We start from the raw sequence: 21203 nt of genomic DNA, 5'->3' as shown, positions 1-21203 counted from the left end.
ACCAATAAACGTTCCAACTCAAATTTACAGTTCTCATCAAAGCACACTTAGCACCAACGAATCTCTAATGTTGTTAATGTTAAATAGAAATAACATACTTCTCTTAGTGAATATTTCAATAGAGATTGGCAAATGATGACAGACATTTTTTAAAAAATACTACACAATTTTTTTATTAATTTTCTATAAAAGTCTATAAAAAATTTAACAATTGATTTGCCAAATGTCACACTGGACTTGATATTCGTACGTTTAAAACGTAAAAAGTTCTACAGAAATTCATTGAAATACTTTCACGTATTTAATTTAGAACAACGAAATTATAATGTTGAGAAACAAATCGAAGAATCTTTTTGCGAGATAAACAATATAAAGCTACACGCTTTAGAAAACTTCCAATAAAGTAATGATATTATTATGCTTTCATCTTTTATTCCAAAAATATCATATATTCTTCAAACGTCACTTTTTCTACTTACTTCAAACAGTATCAACCCTAAACTCTATACATCTTCAACAAAACCTCTATCTACCAATAAGTCTCCCCAGAATCAAAACGCAGAAACTACGTTCGTCAAATAAAATCCACCCTATGGCCAAACAAAAACAAACCATCGTACTTCCACTCGACAGAGATCAATGTCTAAAAAGCAGCCCTACATCAACGTGCCTCCACTTGACCATATACGTACATGTATAATACATGCTCTCGGAAATTAGCCAAGTCGTTCGTCAACCCTTTGATAAGTTATGTGGAACCCCATTACTCCACGTAGGGACATACACAACTACTTTTCAAAGGCATCTAGACATGTACATACTTTATCTTTACAAAGATATTTAATTATGGAGATATTTAAACAGAAACTACAAAATATTTATTGCAAACGTATATTTAATATATAAAAAATATATTATATCTAGAAATTAAATAAAAATAAATTTTATATATAAAAAGAATTAATACACAGCAGGAATACTAATTATGTATATAATAAGACTTATTATCGCAACATTTATTTAATAAATGTTACATACAACCTCACTGAATACTGAGATTTGCCGATAGAATAAATAATTAACTGTCTACATTTTATTTTTGTGATCTCTGATTTACCTACTAAGCATTATAAAGAGGCTTTAGATATTTTATTCTGTTTTTGCATATCATCGGCATTCTATGCATTTTTGTACCTTGAAATTTTTCATAATCGCATAAAAATCCGCAGTCTACTGAACTCGACAGAAACTGGTAATGAACTTTCGAAACGTTTCGTACAACACACATAATATATTCCTTAAAAGCGTGTAAATGTACTTACGTATGTACATTTATATGTTCTGATTCAAAGAGCTGACTAGCCAAACCAACGTCATCGCCATCCTATTTCGCCAGGACTCGAGACTACGAATCGATTTGCAATTAAATCACCTCTTAATAACGAGAAACACAGACTACGCGGGTCCATCGTACGCAAGAAACTCCGCGTTGGTCTACGTTTGCACGTGTGTTGCAACGATGTTCGCAAGCTCTGGACGCATGCAGCTAGTTAATCAACGGATGAACCGAAAGCCAACCGGTCAAACTGGAGGGAGTGTCATTCGTGCTTGGACCCATCAACCTGAAACGTGTGTACATACAAACGTGTGTTGATGTCAGGATGAATCTACGTGCGTGTTTGCCAAGGCTCAGCTGCCATTCGGAGCAATCTGGAGGCCATAAATTTGGGGCTAGAATATTGGAAGAAGCCGGCAGCTTACGCAGCATTTCCAACCTGTGTCTACACCGATGATGAATTTGTTTAATAATTGTCATATGGTTCACGTGCTAATTTCAAGTAAGTGCGAAGAGACGTGGGAAAGTTGGAAGAAACGCTTATTCTTATCCCCGTTTATTTATATATACAGATGTAAAATATTTATTCTTTGTGATTCCTCTTTCTGTTTAAACAATATCTATGTTCATTTTATCTCTTTCTGTACTTTACAACTACTATTTCGTCTCTAATTTGTTGTATTAGAAAGTTTGTGCCATTCTCAAGCATGTAATTGTGGTTCGTAGGTCTTGATTTGTAATTACTGTAATGTGGTGTAACGTTGTCGTTATTCCTTCTCGCAACTTTTTCTATCATCTAAGTAGCTCTGTTATATCACTTTCATAATCGTTTTTTATTATAACATTCTACAATATGTTTCTGAATGGCTTCCCTATTTTGCAAGATTTCTCCGCTCAGCTAAATCTTCGCGCTCTACTAATTTTCAAGACAAGCTAATGTCTAACGATATAAATTTCTAGACAATAAAAACCATTGCACGTGGTTTCTTAAAAAAGCTTGGCTAATGGCAATGTAATTAGTTGATGACGTAATACAAATATTGCTAATGAAAACTAGTACTACACCGTATAGAATGAACAGATCTTTCAATCTATGTATATATTAAATTGTTATTGACTATTGAATATGGTATTTTTACTAACTACATTCCTCTTTCCTCTTATTCATAAAGAGTATATAAACAAAATAAAACAGAAATGCATTTATGTAATTTACATATTAATGCGAATTCGCGGGAATCCAGCAATCGCTGGCTATTGTTTCTCGGTTAATTTCTATCTTTCTTGCTCGTTATTCTCGAATCTGCTTAGCATCGTTCGAACTATGAAAACGAAACGGCGCATCTAGATGCAAAACAACCGAGATAAAAGACAGTCTTCCTCGGCAAAATGTGTGTGTGTTACATACACTCCAGATTAAATATTTATATTGAATTAATATATTTTTCCATACTAATTGCTCGTTATTCCTTTTTATTGCACCGTACTAATGTTGCACAAAGGGAGCCCGTACATTTAATAACGTTGTACACAAATAATACGAGAGCTTTATAGATTTTCACGATGAAAATGTATCCATGGCGAAAGGACGACATATACAAAAGAGAAATTGCAGTATGGGCCTTGTTATTTTGTAACAGCATCAACAACGTGTATTCGAGTACTGACATTATCTGACATTAATAATAATTGATAAATAAGACATATTTCCTTGGCATCTCTTCATATATCATAAAAACAGTGGGAAGTGAAGAATAAATGCCTTTTATATTCACCTTTATTAGGTTGATGCACATAAACTGCTCTTCCTTCAATTCTAGAATTAACAGATTCTTAGTGCAGAGCTGCTACAATTTCCTCGTTTACAGTGTGATAATCCACGGAATTTTGAAAGAAAAAATGTTGTGACAGTCGAAAATGAAGAGAATACATATTTAATTACGAAACAAAGTGAGATAGTTCGCAACATCTAATAAGACTCCAGATTTTGGTAAAAATTTTTATCCTAAATAGAACTTTGTTTCGTCTACTAAATATTCCATTAATTTTATGAGTACACCTTTGCACATTAAAAATATTCTATACATCTTTGCACTTTCAAATTTCCCATAAATGCACAAACATCCGCAATCTATTTACCACATGGCCTCCGTACATTTATTTACTCCTTGCTGGTTCATCCACTGTTAAAATAACCAGCTACACGATGAATTCCCATAGAAGTTGACTACGTTTGCCTGGCTTTTTATATAATTTGCCAAAGAAACTTTTGCAGAACGCTTCTTCGATATTTTTCACACACTCCCACCTATATTTAGATGCTCAAAGCCTAGGATTAATTAACACACCTTCGTAACTGCTTAACAGGGTAACCGCATAGCTGAGCGGACATGCAAGGGGGCCGAAACTTTTAATGAATAAAAAATAGACAACGGTCTGTCTTTTTTTTTTCATTACACCGAACAAAGCGATACCACGTATCCTCTTGGTGATAAAGCGCGAATAAAATTTTGCAGCGCGCGATTATGCCAGTTCGTTCGCGGATTTCTCATTAAATCCCACCTGGCTGGCAAGAGAAAAGAGATTTTCGAAATATCCAGCGCGCGTCAGATAAGAGCTTTAATTTCACGAGTGATATTACCATGAGACAATTTTTCGATAATAAAGGATAACGTTCGAGCTAATTCGCGAAAATGTTTCGTATTTCATTGTCGTTATTAATTTTTAACGGCAGTTACCAGGCCGAGTATTTAAGTTTATTGTTATTGACAGGGGAACGTATTTTTAATTTTTTAACACGTGATAGCTGTATAAATTACGCATGGATGGAGATACAGAGATAGATAGAAATCGATAGGGTCTACAGACAAGGTAAAGAAAACGATAAGGCTATTAGGGAGATTACGCAGTCTGTAATTAGAATTATAAAAAGGGAACAGAATGTTTGCATTGATCAGATATACTGGTCAATTTTGAATGTGCAATGTACCCTTTGGTTTAGATTTGTGGATTTCAACTAATATCAAATAAATTTGAAACAAAAATAAATTTTTAAGAATTAGAAGTAATAATTCCAGTCGCGTAACGATCTAGTTACTTAATCACCTGATAAAGGATATTTTAATAATTGCAACCATCTAATAATCTAAACTTGTAACGATAAAACTATTTAAGTCTAAGATTATATAGAAATAACGAAAAGATAGTTTATATAAAGTTTATATAAAAATAATCCACTTGTCAACTTCGAGTAACAAAGTGTTCTTTCTATATTTTCAATTTATATAAAACGATCTCCAGCTAATATAAGATAAACTCCGAATAAAAATAATTCCCAAAGAATCAGAAATAGTACTTTCAATCCTTTAATAATCTAACTTTTCTACGTCACTGAAATTAATTAAGGAATCGTATATTTGAAGAGCGATTTACTGTTCGAGAATGGAAAGATACCGCGTAAAATTCTTAATTAATTTCCGCCAGAACTTCCAGTTACGTAATAGAAACGACTACCAACCTATTAATCACCCTTCTTAAACTAACAACTGTAGTTTTACTATCGCCCTGCAATTATTTCAACTAGCAAAATTTCAACCTTCAACGTAAAAAACCATGAGAAACCGATAAAGCGATCGGATATCGCTCAAGTAAAGAAGAGAAGAGGTACCTTACACAACGAAGCCAGTTAAAAAGCGAACAAAACTGAGAGCAACGTAAACAACTTTCTATGTACCAATCAGTTTTCTGAAATCGATATCTCCTATTATCAGCTTTCAATTAATTCGATTAGAAAATCATGAAAAACATAATACACGTTGGATAATAGACATTGGGGATAGTGATTAGCAATATATCGTTAACAAAGTGCAAATATTTACACAAAATGGAACCTAAATAGAAAATTACTTAACTATATTTTGAATATTTTATATATTTTTGCGTGTTACGTGAATTCGGTGTATTTTTGGATTTTCAAAGATCTTAACTAAATAAAAAACGAGATCAATTCATAATACACAATTTTTAACAATATTTAAACAAAAGGAAAGGAATTAATCTTTACATATACTGTATTTCATTGTTAACGGAACTGCTTCAAAGTAAACTCATAAATAAATGAATAAATATATCTACACACGTCTATTATTACGTACACTATACGTACATCGAAGCAACTTAAAAAGCGGACAATATTCAGAGGGAACAAAGAAAGAAAGAAAGAGAAAAAAAATGGAGTGGGCAAACGAAACAGTTGCAAATTTCCCCGTGAAGTGGATCTCTATCGAGGCGATGGGGTCGGAGGTGAATGAAAAAAGGGGCATCTGTTCTCGGGTTACGGGTGCTTCGCCGAAAATCCTTTCGTCGCGCCTCGGTACGCGCTTATATTTACGTAACACGCGTTACGTTGCGATTTTTACGCCGTCGCGTCCCTGAAAAGCCGCCGAGCGAACAGCCAGTTGCAAATATTTACGAAGAGCATCGGCGAATTGATGGTGTATCCGCCTTCATGCTCCAACAGAGGCAGATCCTCTTCTCTCTTCCCTTGACAGGCCACTGACCCAGCTCAACGGGGTAAAGGGGGAAAAATAGGCGAAAAAATCGATAATGCCAGCATTTCGTACACCAGGTAACGCTGGTAAGAAAATTTAATCGTTATCATCGACAGTTAATTGGAATCTTCCAACGATGTTCTATCCAACCATCAATTTTAATTAATGTACGTCTTTGGGGAAATACATCCCTGGACATTGTACTCGTATGCATATTTAATGCTTATTCTGCTTTATGGGTCGGTTTTCGACCATAATTTCTTATTGATTCTTTTATTGAGAATTTTTTAATTCGACTGCGCGCTGAGAAGGTATAAATATAAGAAGAATATGAAAAAATATCCAAGACAAAGCTAATATTATGATATTTAGTAGACGAAACAAATCTTTAACCGAGTTTGTTAATCATTTTGTGTTGGAATCATATACTAATTTATATAAAAATGAAATTTCCATGAAAAATTACGAGTTAGCCGGTTCATCCACTGTAACAGCTTCGACACTAATTCAAGATTCAAAACCGTCTCGGTTTTAAAGCCACTCAAACTCAAACTGATTTTATAACTTTAACTGTCTCGTTGGTTTAACTACAACAAAAATTTGTTGAAATAAACAAAGTATGATACAAAATATATAGGAAGAAACTTTTACAATACTCATATACTTTACGATAATTATATAATTTTATATAAATAATTGTACATAATTTTATATAAAACATGCCGAGTATTTGATACGATATCTTTATGAACAACCGTTACCGAGGCAAATTATGTTGGATTCACAAATTCATCCCACCTCAAATTTATCCCCATCGCAACAGAAACCAAATTTTCCCCTCTCTTATACAGGCAAGCAGGCATCTAAACGACGGTTGCCTAAAAGCCAATGAAACATTTAACAGCTTGCTCATCGTAAAAGGCCGGTTGTTCGAGCAACTGCGAGAGAATCGCCGTGTACCGACTGATGGCAATGCAACGATAGTGAAATTAAAATTATCGTCCGACCGAAACGAATCGAGTCGATGAGACGCATCGAAATTCAAGTAGTCAACGACGATAATCGCGTACAATCGATCTTTTACTTCAGTCTCTCTCTATCCCAATGGAAAGTGAAGTTGCACCGCTACGAACAATCGGTTAATTAATTCCATTAATTCGTCGTCGATTAATTATTGACAGCGCAACCGCGTAATGGATTCATTTTCATTTCAATCGTGCAAAGCGTGGTTTCACCCGGACTGCTTTTGAGTTTGAATGGCTTTGAAGCCGAAAGAGCTTTGAATCTTGAATTAGTGTCGAAGCTGTTACAGTGGATGAACCGGCTAACTCGTAATTTTTCATGGAAATTTCATTTTCCTTAAATTTAGTTAAAATTATGTATTAGAATATATAGTTCCATTTATGGTAGAATTTATGATGATTTTCAAAAAGATTAGAACGATAATTCGTCGATTGTTTTAGAAAGTGCGATAGAATTAAACTATTATTCCGTTATCAAAAGATTTGAAATAAAATAGCCAAAATTTAATAGTGCTCGTGGCCGATCCAGAAAATTTTCAAATTTAATCACTTTGAAAAACGAAGTCTGACATCAATCGACCTTCCTACGCTTTCTATATGTTTTTACGAGTAAAATCAGTCTATTCGCGGCTTCATTCGATGCCATTCGTTAAAGGCCAAACATCCATTCTTCTTTGATACTATTTGTTTTTCAAATACTCACAAAAGGTATGACCACTTTTCACCGATACCACTTGACGTACATTCGATCCCATCCCTAATTCGTAAGAGCAAAAAGGAATTTTGGTTGATAGAGGACCTGTGAATCGATCCTGAAATTCTCTGTTGCACAATTCGAGCCCCGAAATTCACCCGGCAGCGAAAACAAAAGAGGATCGTTCGCAAGGCCAGAAAATACGTATTGAAATTCTTTGATTGGAATCTGCACACGAATCGACGACGATACCGGTGTCGAACAATTTTAATTCATTGATGACGAATCCGATGAATGGATTTTCCCTTTTACTTCCCCTTTACTACGCGCTTTTTGTCCAGTAGAATCCTGCTCTGTAATCCTGGATCGGTGGCTCGTGTTTCGAGAAAATTTACAACGATCATACGATTTTATGAAAGTACAACGAGAGACAAGAGTGTTTGTACAGTTAGACTGTAAAAATATATGTAGATATATATGAGAGTACATTATACAAAGATATTTGTAATAATAAATCTACAGAAAAGTTAATTCATAAATCTCGCACAATGTCAAAAGAACAGTTTAAAGAGATTTTGGAAACAGAATGAGATTACGTGGATCTAAAGTTTGTTGGAAACTCTATACGTATTAGATCGCGAACAATTATTCGTAAAGAAGAAAACTTTACAAAATGTTATAGCATCGTGGCTGGTTAGAATTTTACGCAAGAAAAAAGGATACCGCTTGTTTGCAGCAAAGAATACTGCACTTTCGCTTATGCCAAAACAATGAATCATACTCGTAGAAACGTACGTAAGAAAGTTTGTACGCGTATTTCGAAACCGAAACCGTAAACCGTACATTATTTACCTCTACTTGCTTTTATGAAAATACAATATATTCAACGCCGATTTCGTACAGATATTTAAATCATCGTAATATCGCCACACGAATCAGAATGTAAATGTAAAAAATACTACGACTGACACAAAAACTTGCAAAAATTAAAAGCTATTGGGTTTTTAAATATTCAAATATTTTTTCTTCGTATAGAAGTCAAACGAATTAATTTGCACTAGAGAATTTTGAATTTTCGATAAACGAAACGGTACATAATCGTGTATTCTACAGCTGAAAGGAAGAAATTTTGAGCAAATAAAATTAATTAGTCTGATTTTTCAGTGCCTCGATTGAAATTCGCTGAAACGTACTGTCTTTTTGTTCCGCTTCAACGATTAATCTTTTAATACTAATCTATCAACTAAAAGAAACAGGTATACTTCGTACACGAATTTCTTGATACAAATTGTATAGGATTGTGCGAAGAGAGTTTCTAAATAAATTACAGATTTGTAAAATAATATACAAATTATACAACTCGTACAAACTCATAATTGAAATACACATATAATTAAAAATATACTAAAATACCGAATTAAATATCGTTAAAATTGCTTCAGCAGCGCGTGAAACAAAGTCAAGCTTAAAAAAGTCGAAGAAAAAGGCCAATGTTTAATTTTTTAATGACGCAAATAGTAGTAACCCGGCTACTACTCCATCTAATCAGTTTCGTAGTGTAGTAAACATTCTAAATTAAGTGACGGGGAAGGAAAAAAAAGAGAAAGGGTGTATCCGCGTCTGTCTTATGTAACATCAGCACTCAAAGCTGTCAGGAAAGAAAGGCTAGGTTGAACGAGTCGAAATACTTCCTAGAAGCTTGTCGCACGTGTTCATCCTTCGGCAGGAAACAAGGAGCGTCCTATTGGCTACTGCTAGCAACTTAATTACCAGGCTCTCGTAGAGGAAACAGCCTCGTTGACTGATCCGCCACACGTGTCGGAATCCTAGATTTTTCAGGGAAAACGAAAACGAGGAGAAAACGACAATCTGGCAAACTTCGTTTGAATTACTTGCGTCTTCGATCGAGATAATTTGGAATTTTTCCAGGGAAGATATACGCGAAACAAGATTTGGATGGAGGAAATAGCGTTTCGAGTCGAACTGTGATATCTAGACTGTGAATGCATTTATTGAATGTCAATGCATTCATACAAAATTCAGAGACGCAAACATGTATAGTAACAAATGTACATTCAAGGTAAAGCATTTGTTATCGTAATCAGAGAGCGAGGAAAATTTCTGTTTCGTTGCTATTTCTTTGAACGTGTTCATAAATTTGCATAAATCCTCGGTCTAGTAGTTGGGAGCGTCTTGTAATTATTTGAAGAAACTTGACATTGTTAATGAATATTTAGATTAAGAGCAAATATTTCACTCTTACTTTGTATCGTTGGGTCATAGATGAAAATTGTTACGATTTTTAAACATTTTACTTTATTTATATTTCTTTGTTCCATACGATATTAATCTCGTCATATTAATTGAAGATTCATTGTACAACATTTGTAAAACATTTTTATAAATATAACCATGAAAATAATCAGCACGGCGCCCCAAAGAATATTTTCCACACGCCAGAAACAGCTATTTAAGATTAATAACGCAGCATCGAGTCTCCACTTGGACAGCTTGCCACAGATTTAATCAGATTAAACTCGTCACGGATTCGTCGACCATAAAAAGCCTGACGTTAAAAGTCAAACCATCTGACGAGCATGATCGATACTTGCATCGATAATCGGCGTCAATAAAATCAACTGCGCGTGTATAAGTCGGAGGAACATTCTGGCAAACATATTCACGATCGAGTCGATTTTATCATGCGTCGAACTCGATTAATTCCGCTCGTTTCGCGAATCACCCAATCGCGAATCCTCGGAGTTTCGGCGATCCCTAATATTCGTAATTGCAAATCGGTTGAAATCTACCAGTGGCAAGGAATAGCATGGTGGTGTTTCGCCCTCGGATGAATTGATATCGAAATGACGTTATGTAACAAGGGTACGTCATCTCCATAGCGCAATTAACCCTGCGTCTGAACAACACCAAGGCTAAAGCCTCTGAAATTCGTCTGTTCGTGACCGCGTGAGTTATGCAGAATATCGACCGATGATGAGGCTTCTTCGAAGAAGAGGTCATTCGAATGAGTGGAGAGAAAAAAGTATTAAGGAGTGGATATCATCATGACAAACAATGGATAAAGGTTAATAGGAATATAACAGTGAGTTTATTTATGAGATATGATACTTATTGATCCTTTTGTCCATTTTATCTTTGTATATTGATACAATATATTTTTAGATGGAACATCTGTCTAGGAATGTTTTTTAGAAAGTTTCTTTGTTTGGGTAAGGATAGTAGTCTTTGGAAGGCTTTTTTTTTAATTAACAAGTATTTCTATCTATCTAAAGAAGATCAAGATAATAAAATAAAGACAGAAATCATCGACTCAATAATACCTTCCTCTGCTCAAGAAGTTTCTTAAATCTGAAAAATATGAGACAATTCCTAGGGATATTCATGATTTGTAATCTGAATTTTATATTATAGTTTTTCTTCAAATTATTAAGAAGCGTCTTTTTATCTTTCTATTTACAAGATGAAGATTGACATGAAATAATAATTCTACACCGATGATAGAATTGAAAATTTAACGTCGCTCTTACCTAAACACGAAAAACAATTGCTCCAATTTCTAATTCACTCCTCGCCATCTATACAGCCAATAAAAGATTCCCAACAACCCCAATATTATCATTTCACGAGACAAAACCAGCTGACTCTGACCGTGCTAAATCGAGACTTTCCTTCTCTGGTTCTCTGTTTCAAGGAAGATTTAAATAAATTTGAATGTTGCACACGAGGCGGTTACCTTGTTGAAAAATTCATCGTCAAGGGTTGCGTCGAAACGAGACACGAGCCATGGAAATGGCAAGCGACGAATATTTCATCGAGCTCTCCAATCGAACGATCGCCGTTGTTTATCTTCAATCAAAATAATCGCATTAATAAACGCAATCGTTCCACGTTTACGTGTTCTTGATGACGAAATCAGGACATTTTCTGCTGTGAAAACTTCACCTACATGGACCGCGCGAATCGTATTGAGCTTCCAAAAAAAAGTCAGTGAAACGACATGGTTTTCTGGACAAAATACATTCATCGATAATTGGCACATCGTTGACGGTATATCGCGAAACATATTGTACACGTTCCCGCGCATTTTTCAAAAATATGTGAAATCAACTAAAATGGAAAATGTCGGTTTACTTCTCTCACCCTCAAAGTTTAAAAAGTTAAAACTTCGTTCATTCATTATCGCTGTCCTATCCAAGGATAAAACAGTTATCTCCAGAAAGAATCAGATATTCGTGATTATTGCGTGAACAGTGAACATGTTAATTATGACTGGCTGACGCGTTTTAGTATTGTTTCTGCACTGTCCAGACGGTGTTTCTACGCGATGTGATGCGATGCGCGCTCCACTTGAGAGAAATAAGAGGCCGCGCGCATGTACTCGCTCGTACGAGGCGAAAAAGCAAGAGAAACGAGGAAGCGGAGCAACGACGTGTAACAAAACGTGAGGAGAGCCGACAGAGCTGAGACTATGTACATATAAGAATCGACCATTCTGGCTCCGCTTGGAGAACGAATCGTTTGCTGATGTTACGTGTATCTACTACCATGTACTATGTATGTACAACCTCGCTCGAAAGTTTTAAGACATTTATTAATAATACAGCTGGAAGTAACTAGAATGAGACGCTGTAATAATTGCAGCAATTGGATCTGTCTCCAACAATGTAAGCATTAGTCGAGTACTCGAACAAGAAAAGAATGATTTCAAAGTTTATAATTTGAAAATTCGAATTACAATCTGATTCCAATGTTACGTTTAGAACTGAAGGAGCTAAACGTTTCTTAAATCTTCGTAATACAAGAAATTACAAAAGTAACTAACGCGTAATTATTTCTAAAAAAAGACGAAGATCTGAGATAGGGTTGCATTTAAATAGTGAAACAAATTCCTATTCAGACTCCATTTTTTTAATCGTACAAATGCACAAGAACAGTCTTCGATGTAATATTGGGGAGAAAGATACAAATAATCTGTAAGCTCGCGCAAAATTGTTAAGTGACTTAAATAAAGGAGGCTTCTGTCAGCAATATCACGAATATCGCGATGTTCCTGTATATTTGGCGTGTTTCGAAGTTTCTCGAAACTTCGAAGGCCGAAAGAAAAATTCACAACATCGCTGTAAAGTCATCGTCGGAGCGGAAGCGGAAGCGGAAGGAATATGGGGATCTTCGTCTCGCGAAAAGGCGATTCTACTCGGCGATGGGTTCGGAGTAAGACGAATTCTCGCTTCGACCTTAGAAGTCTTCGACGACTCTCAGATGAGAATTCCAGGAATGGCTAGAGAAAAAACACATTTCCACGCGTGTACCACGCGCGTCGAGAGACTTCCGCTTTGCGTGGCACATACAGCCCTTTTCTTGCCTCGATTGCAGCTTGTAGCTTTTCCGCGAAAGTAAGCTCGACTTTGTAACGATACAATACGTATGAAACGCACCGATGACTCGGTCGGTTAAGAAGCAGAAACTTTTCGGAACTGTTTTCTTTGCATTATTTCAGAAAGAAAGGAACAAGGTAAGCTAATCTTTGTTTCTGCGCGGTATTTACTTTCGTATAAAAAAAGAAATTAAATGAAATTAGTTCTCTTTGTTTACCTTTCTTTGTTTTTGAAATACAAAGCTTTGAATGTAGGTTAATAATTCAATTTCTCAATTCATGGATTGTTTTTCGTCTATTCAATTTTACATCTAGTTTTCTAAACGAAAATATTTTACTAGCAAAGGATAATTTGTGAAAAGTGTAACCGACGATGAATCGCAACATGTATTACGTCTACTATAGTAAAACAAGTAATCTTTTTAACGTGATATTACCGAAAAGGAAAATTCACGACGTTCTTGAAAGTCACGGGAGACGTCTGTAAGTCGATCTTAAGCAGAGATATCGAGTGAACGAGAAAGGAGAAGTCTAGAAGTACGTGTTTTCCATCGGTTTCCCACTCCGCGTATGTTTTACGTCACTTCGAGACTTCTTTACCGAACCGTGACAAAATATGGCCACGAAAAACCATTCCGCGAGACTTCCAACACGTACAAATTACCAGCGCCCCATCGAACTGTAACGAAAAATTGCCAACTCATCTTTACGACCGCCGATATCGTACGAAAAGTGATACAATTGTATTTAATTTCTGTATAAAACGTAGCAGATTTTAATACATTTTGCGTTGCATGAAAATGAGAAATAAAGAAATGTTATACATAAACGATTGGTCAACTAAAATAATTAATAATTATATTTGAAAGCAAGGATACATGTACAGATAAATTGGCAAATATTATTTTGAGAAATCAGATTTTCCAAATATATTGGTATCCAAATAATGTTATTTAAAATAAATTTACAGAGTAAATAATAAATAAAATCAAAATTTTACTTCGATATAAATTCATTTCTACGACGCCTACGCTCGAACGTGCTGAATAAGAAATGCTTATTTAATCTTCGATTTGATGTTATTTATGCATCGGGATTGAACTATACTATATATTACGTTTTATCAGTTAAAATTTTGATTTCAGTTGGAAAATTTGGTATTTTTCGTATTGTTTCCTGATTTCGATTCCCCATTGTGCCGATTATTTACGCATTCACGCACAGACTGAGTAATGGCAACCACACCGTTTTACTCTGTATGAGAAACTGTCGATTCACTACGTTACACTTGAAACACTACATCCGCTGTACTATTCTGTAATAAAAGTGAACTCCCTGATGCATTGAAAATTCTACATTAGTAAATTAGTTCGTACCACTAGCAACCTTTATTGCATTTACAAATATATAAATCCTCTATAAAAGCAATTTTGTAACTTTTATTCGCATCTCTAATCTGTGTACATTATTTCTTTATTTATTTGTACAAGTTGTATAAAACATTTATATATGCTTTCTTTATTTCTCAACTAAAATTATAAACTAGAATTGTTTCAGAAACGATGAAAAATATTTGCATATTTTTAACGATCCGATATTAATTATTTTAATCGGCTCGGTAGTTCTGATATTAATAAAATGCTCAGCAAAATATACAATTTATATTTCCATCTGCATACGCTTTCAAATGCACCGACATTCGTTAGATTTACGACATATTCCCCCGACCAGCATCGTATTCTCTCCAAAATGCGCAAAATTGATCGTAAAGAAACAAAATGAAATCTCGTTCGATTCACCTCCACCGAAACGAGGAGATTCATCCGAATAACTCGCTCAATTTCACCTACGCGACCATTCCTTTCGAATATTCGCCTGGAACGATGCCTGTAACTTCAAAACTACGACTATTTCGAGGCAGGAATGTCTCGGACGAAAATCTGAGACGAGAAACTAGCAGCGTTACGAATATTACGGCGGCCGTGTCGGAGGAATTGCATCGACGTCGATAAAAATCAGAAACTGGCGGACGCTCGTTTCGTAACTTCCGTTTTCTCGTTACACGCGTTCGAATAACGTTCATAACCGAGGATAGGGATGGAAGAGGCAACGTGGAAAGTATCCACGATGGCTGATGTTCGGCCAACTTCGAATTCAGATGAAATCTACGGTGAAAGCGTTTTGGTTCGTACCACAATTTCGTTTTAATTGGTGACGAGATTTTTCTCCAACGCGAAAACTACTAGCACGCGATCGAAATTGTTCGTGTGAATTATGGCTGCTGAGAAAAGAAATTTTTTCTTGCGGTTATAACCTTTCTATGAGATAGTACAGGTTACAGGTAAGAAAAAGTTTGCAGAAGTTTGTTAATCTGATATGAATCATTTTGATTGGTTTAGTAGTATTTAACGTTAAAAACGTGCTCATTAAAATATACAATTTATGTTTCCAACTACACCAACTTTCAAACTGACACTCACTGCATCTCCAACATATTCCCCTCAGAGAAAAGTACCGTTTAATTTCAAACTTTTTTTTTTTACACAGCATAGTGTGAGAGAAGCTGGGATAAATATAGTTTTACAAATCGCACAGCTTCAGTGTCATAGTAAGTGACATAATTATTAACATTTATTTTCTATGAAGAGTTGAAAGTACGTATTTTTGTGTACCTGTACGAAAAATGCAAGAAATCTTGATGGAAAACATATCCTAACAGAGTATGTTCTTTACTATATTAGTAAACGAAAAAGGAGAATTTGTTTATTTAATTAATGTTTTCTATTTATCGAATAATGTATTACGAATACATGAATAATCACAGAAAGTAAAATTTTAAAAGTGTAACTATTGTTAGTAAAAAAATACGAGGTATACGAGAATTAAAATGTACAATTGTGCGAAAGAGAGCCAGAAATGTGTAACAATACTCGTAACATCGTTCTACAATGTTTCATTGCAAAAGTCTGAAAATATAACAATTGGAACATTGATGGTACAGTTGCTGCATGAGAACAACTTAAATTCTATCGCGAATTTCACTTCGTCCTCATCCATTTTATTGCAACGTTATTACTTGTTACTACTGTTGCGTTACGTTACACCATTGTATACTATTATTAGGTTTATCTTAACATTATTACTGTCTTCGTTGTAACATTTCTTGCTTTCAAAATTGTTTCCAAAATATAACTGGTGTTTCGAGATATAGGAAATATAACAATATAGAGCCACAGAACGTAATTGACCTACACATTTTTTACGAATTTTGCTATGTTACGTGTTTTACGATCGAAGCTAGTAAAGAAAGGAATTTCTGTGCTGCAGTTCTATCGCGAGGCAAAACTCGTGCTAATGTTAGAAATTAGAATCTTTATTAACGGTTTGTTAAACGTTGGTCATAAAAATAAAATTCAGTTCGTTTCGGAACTACTTATAAGCCAAAAAAACATTCAGCTCGACATTATGTCAACAATTTGAAGTATAATAAATAATAAATGCAGCAGTTTTCAAATAAATCCTTCGCCTCAAAATATCCTACGATCAAACAAGTTTACATACGCATAACGTGTTGAATTCAAAATTTTTCATCGATGAAATATTTCCAGAATTTCAGGCAAAACTTAAAATAAACCCTTTAAAATATTTAAACACAAAAAATGTAGAATTTTTACCATAACCAAATAACCTTCCGAAAATTTCTGATTTCTTCATTTTCAATGCAAACCATAGGTTCTCGTTAGCAATGATTTTGAACATCGGATCGCATATTCGCGGGAATTTCGGCGAATTTCAAATTGAAATGCAATCACAGAGCGGTGGTTGCTGTCAGGTTCGAATTCGAATGAATCGCTGGTGCAGCATCACGTGGCAGAACAATGTCAATTAGGTCAAGGATCACGAACGCGTGCTCAAAAGTGCAAGTGCACTGTGCACACCGCGGGAAGTTCCTGTTGACACACATATTTTTCTAGCCAGAGCAAACACGAAAAAAAGTAGGAAAAAATACAGCCGACCGAGATCGTAATTTACATCTCTTTGTTGGGCTGTTCGGAGTCCCGGGAGAATTTCGTTTAATGTTAAAATCGTTCGCAAAAAAAAAAAAAAAAAGTAAAAGGAAATGAAGAAGAGAAAGCAAGAAGAATAGAGAAAGGTGAAAGAGAGAACAGTAGAGTTTTAGGGTGCGTCAAAAATTATTTCGAATACATTAACCTTTTCTGAATCCACGCTCTATTGTGTTCTGTGGAAAAGAAAACGACCATACACGATGATACGACGTTAGTTGTATCGGCGATTAATAAAACAGGGCGTGACTAGGAAGTTCAGCACCAGCTTATGAACATTTTTATTGCGGATAAAGTGTGGCGACAGCGGGAAACTTCGATAAAGTTTTTAAAATGAACTACCAAGGCTGTTTCGTTTAAATTGATAGATTTTCATAAAGCATCGACGAAATAATGCAGTATTTTATAGCTCCTACGATATATTACAATTTTTAATGGATTAAGACATTGGTTGTTATAAAAGGTATGGCTACTTCACATCTGAAATTGTACAATATTTTTGTTAAAGATCATCAGTCTCTTCATTGCGAATAATATTTGTTCTAACATATTGTTCGTTTATTTTCTTTCTTTGTTTCGCTAAATCTTTTGTCGAAATGTAGAAAAGCAGAAACAAAACAGAACGGTTGCAACATTACGATTAGATATTTGAAGAGATGCAAAGTATTCAAACATGAATTTATTAGGACTAGAAAAGATATTTACTATTTATATAGATGTTTATTATTTTAAGTTTAAGAAAAATAATATGCTGCTCATAGATTTATATTTTTAGAAATTACGTTTGAGTTGAATAAATATCGAAATTAGACACGTTCAAGTATGACGATGTGCAAAAGTATAAAATCACACATCAACTGAAAATGTTTTACTTTGATGAATTAATAGATTCGTCATTACCTACTTCTTAAGAAACATTAAATCCAAGCATTAATAATTATTGTAGATTTTCCTATTCTCTATTCAATTTCTCACACAGCAGATTACTTTTATTTTTCTTATTCCCCTTCCTCTTCTGACTCAATCTAAATGATCCCATAAATTTCCTGTTACACTTAGATTGGAGCTCTATTTATCATGGAATTTCTAAAAAAAGTTGGTGATTTAAGGAATTGAAATATTCTCAATTGTCATTATAATATCAGTAACTTATCATTAGATGGTTTAAAAGATTTCCGCACTATATATGCCAATAATCCTGAAGAAGCGGAAAATTAAGTTGAAAAATAAAATGAAGTTGAACGAAATGATACTGTTCAATTTTTTAGTTAATCCACTTTACGTATTCATGTTCCACATAATTTCAGACAACCGCCTGGTTGATCATTGCAGAATTATTCTCGCGAAGAAATTTTAATCTTTCTCCGATCTCGCAGTTTTAATCCGACATTTGTTTTCAAATATCACGAGAGGGAATTTCTCATCAGGCGATTAATTACGAAACAATTAATTGTATCCACCGAGCCTGTATCTCTTCGATTTAAATTATTTCGTCGTTTATACGCGCGCGTAATGTATATCGATAAAATCGTGCATCGTCAAAGGATCTAAATTTTATGAAACTCACTGATTATCAGAAAACGAATTATATGATGCCAGGTAATTTATCGTAATTCTCCCTTTCCACGATTTTCATCAAATCGTTTGTAAAAATCAACAATGACACGGCAAGAGTCATATATATTTAATATTAAGAAAATATTATATGAAAAATGGGAGAATTTCTGATCATATCGAAAATACAACTTCTATATTTGAAGTCCGAAAAATCAAAAGGATCTCCATGTAGAAAAAATATTTACAAGTCGATCATTTAAGACAAATTGAAGAAAAAGTTTGAAAATTTTGTTCGAATTCTTTCGCGACAGCTTTTTTAGAGATTTAGTAAATAAAGTTAAATTTAATACGGGAAATTCAAGAGTCTGTGACTTTTTGAATAATATCTCTAGAAATAATATGTTATAAAACTAAGCACAACAAAAAATTAAAGGTTCAGTTTTTATTTATGAGGTAATTAACATAAAACGATAAGATTGCCGATATTAGACCTCTAAATTTTGTATTTTTTAATATTACCTTTTCTATAATAAGATGTAATAAAAATAAACTTGACCGAAATTACGTTATGTTAAAAACTGACTAAAAAAAAACTTTTTAAATTTTCCTTTAATATCGTAAATCATTGAAATCGATAACATTTATTCGAGCTTTGATCAAAAATAATTGTTTATTGCTACTAATAAATTAGACGATACTTTCAGTTTACAAATACAATGTTAATATCACCGATAGTCGTCTATTACTTCAAGGAAGAGCATATGGATATTATAAAACGTCGATATATTGCGTAACAACGAGGGAGAACGACTGATTCACGGTAAAAATGGTGGCAAATTTATCTTCGATATTCGCGATAATAAGGGGTTGATTAGATACGCGTATTTAATTAGGTTACTAAATTAACGCAAGAACACGTTGCAAGGTAAAATTCAACATTCTCGATACGATCTGCCGTGTTTAGAAATACTTCAAAATTCCTTTGGAAAGAACAAAATTATTATTAGCTTGACGCGAATAACATTTCCTGTAATTGACTATGTAACTTCCTAACTAATTTTCAATGTTTTACGATGAATCATCGTTTTTATTCGACGTTAGCTCGTTGCTGAAGATACAGCGATCTTATCTCGAGCAATAAAAGAGACTCTACAGTTGATGGACAGATAATAGAGAAAATTTTAACCTCATTATCGAATAAGTTTCTTTCTTAACCTACCTCGATTCTATCTTTGCTTCTTTTTAAAACAAGAATATTATTGGACATACAGCTTTTTAAAGCACAGAAAAGATAGATTTATAAATAGTATACAGAAGCATTAGTATTATGAGTGACCTATTTATCACGCTTCATTTTCGTCTATTTAATTTTCGTCCTGATATAATAATAACGCTTTCATAAAGTAACAGAGGTCACACAAAGCGAAACAGTCCAATAAAAAAGATCAACGTAAGAACTTTTCAGTTTTCTAATATCTGTGTACCTGTTAACCAGAACCATCTAAACGATTATGCAATATTGGAGCAACCAAAAAGATGCTTATAACACACGTGACAAAAATATTCATTTCAAGTAAACAATATCACGTTAACCCTTACGCGATTAATCACTGTTCATCGTTCAAGCATCCCGCTATAAACAGACACCGACCTCGTTTCTCGATCACTTTCAAGTGTTACACGTACAGCGGCTTGGCAAGGCATTTGAACACTTACCATGGAAAATTTATATAGTTATATCGTATGTGTTATAAAAAAAACCTATTTAAATTTCACTATCTGAATATATATTTCGTATGTTCGTTTCATGTATTCGAAAGATACAAATAAGAAATTAAATATTCTGAATAGCTTATAAAAGCTGCTATTTGAAGAAATTCGTTACCGGAGAAAATGGAAAATTTGTCAAGATATTCTCATGAACTTACACCTAGTAATTTATTTTACAAACTTATATTACTTATATTACGAAGTCTTTTCAGTTAAATCTTTCTTAACTTTTGTTACGAATTTTCCGAACAGGCTGCGAATATTTATGTAAATTCATATTTTGCGAGTGTAACATTAAAAAAGTTAAAGCTAAGCATAGAACCATTTTACCTACTAAACATTACAACAAGTATTATACTTTGCATATTTTACTTATTTTTGCATACATATTATATGTATTCTACACATCTTCAAATTTTCCATTAACGTATAAAAATCTGATATATTCGTACCAATGTACACGGTGGTACTGAAATTTCAAAATTTTCTTTCTACATACCACACACGACACATATACAAACATTTTCTACGATAAGTACACGACTACTTTCTGGAGACACTGTATCTCGAGCCTTACATCTCTACTACGGTGCGAATTGGCGCGATGTCGCGCAGCGTCCTCTGTAAATGGCGCATAATTAGTCGAATTTAAAGTTGGGGCGCGTTCCGGTGCGCAGAAACGAGGCTTGCGTAAGGGTTAATAATCATCGTAAAATCACGAGGTTCGTCTCTCACGCGTCTCTTCCCTCTCTCTGGCGTCGCCGGAGGTAAATATAATCTGAAGCACGTCGATCGATCAGCCTAGTTCACGGATC

At 34.2% G+C, this 21203-nt stretch overlaps 1 protein-coding gene across 8 annotated transcripts in view; it reads right to left on the bottom strand.

Annotated features, from left to right (window-relative positions):
• Positions 1-21203, bottom strand: part of LOC126867835 (rap guanine nucleotide exchange factor 2-like) — a 249371-nt gene that overhangs the window by 104571 nt on the left and 123597 nt on the right. The gene's annotated exons all lie outside the window — the stretch shown is intronic.

The sequence above is a fragment of the Bombus huntii genome, chromosome 7 (assembly GCF_024542735.1).
Source record: "Bombus huntii isolate Logan2020A chromosome 7, iyBomHunt1.1, whole genome shotgun sequence".
NCBI lineage: Eukaryota > Metazoa > Arthropoda > Insecta > Hymenoptera > Apidae > Bombus > Bombus huntii.
Note: the sequence above shows the minus strand (reverse complement) of the source record. Positions and strands in the feature narration are given on the sequence as shown.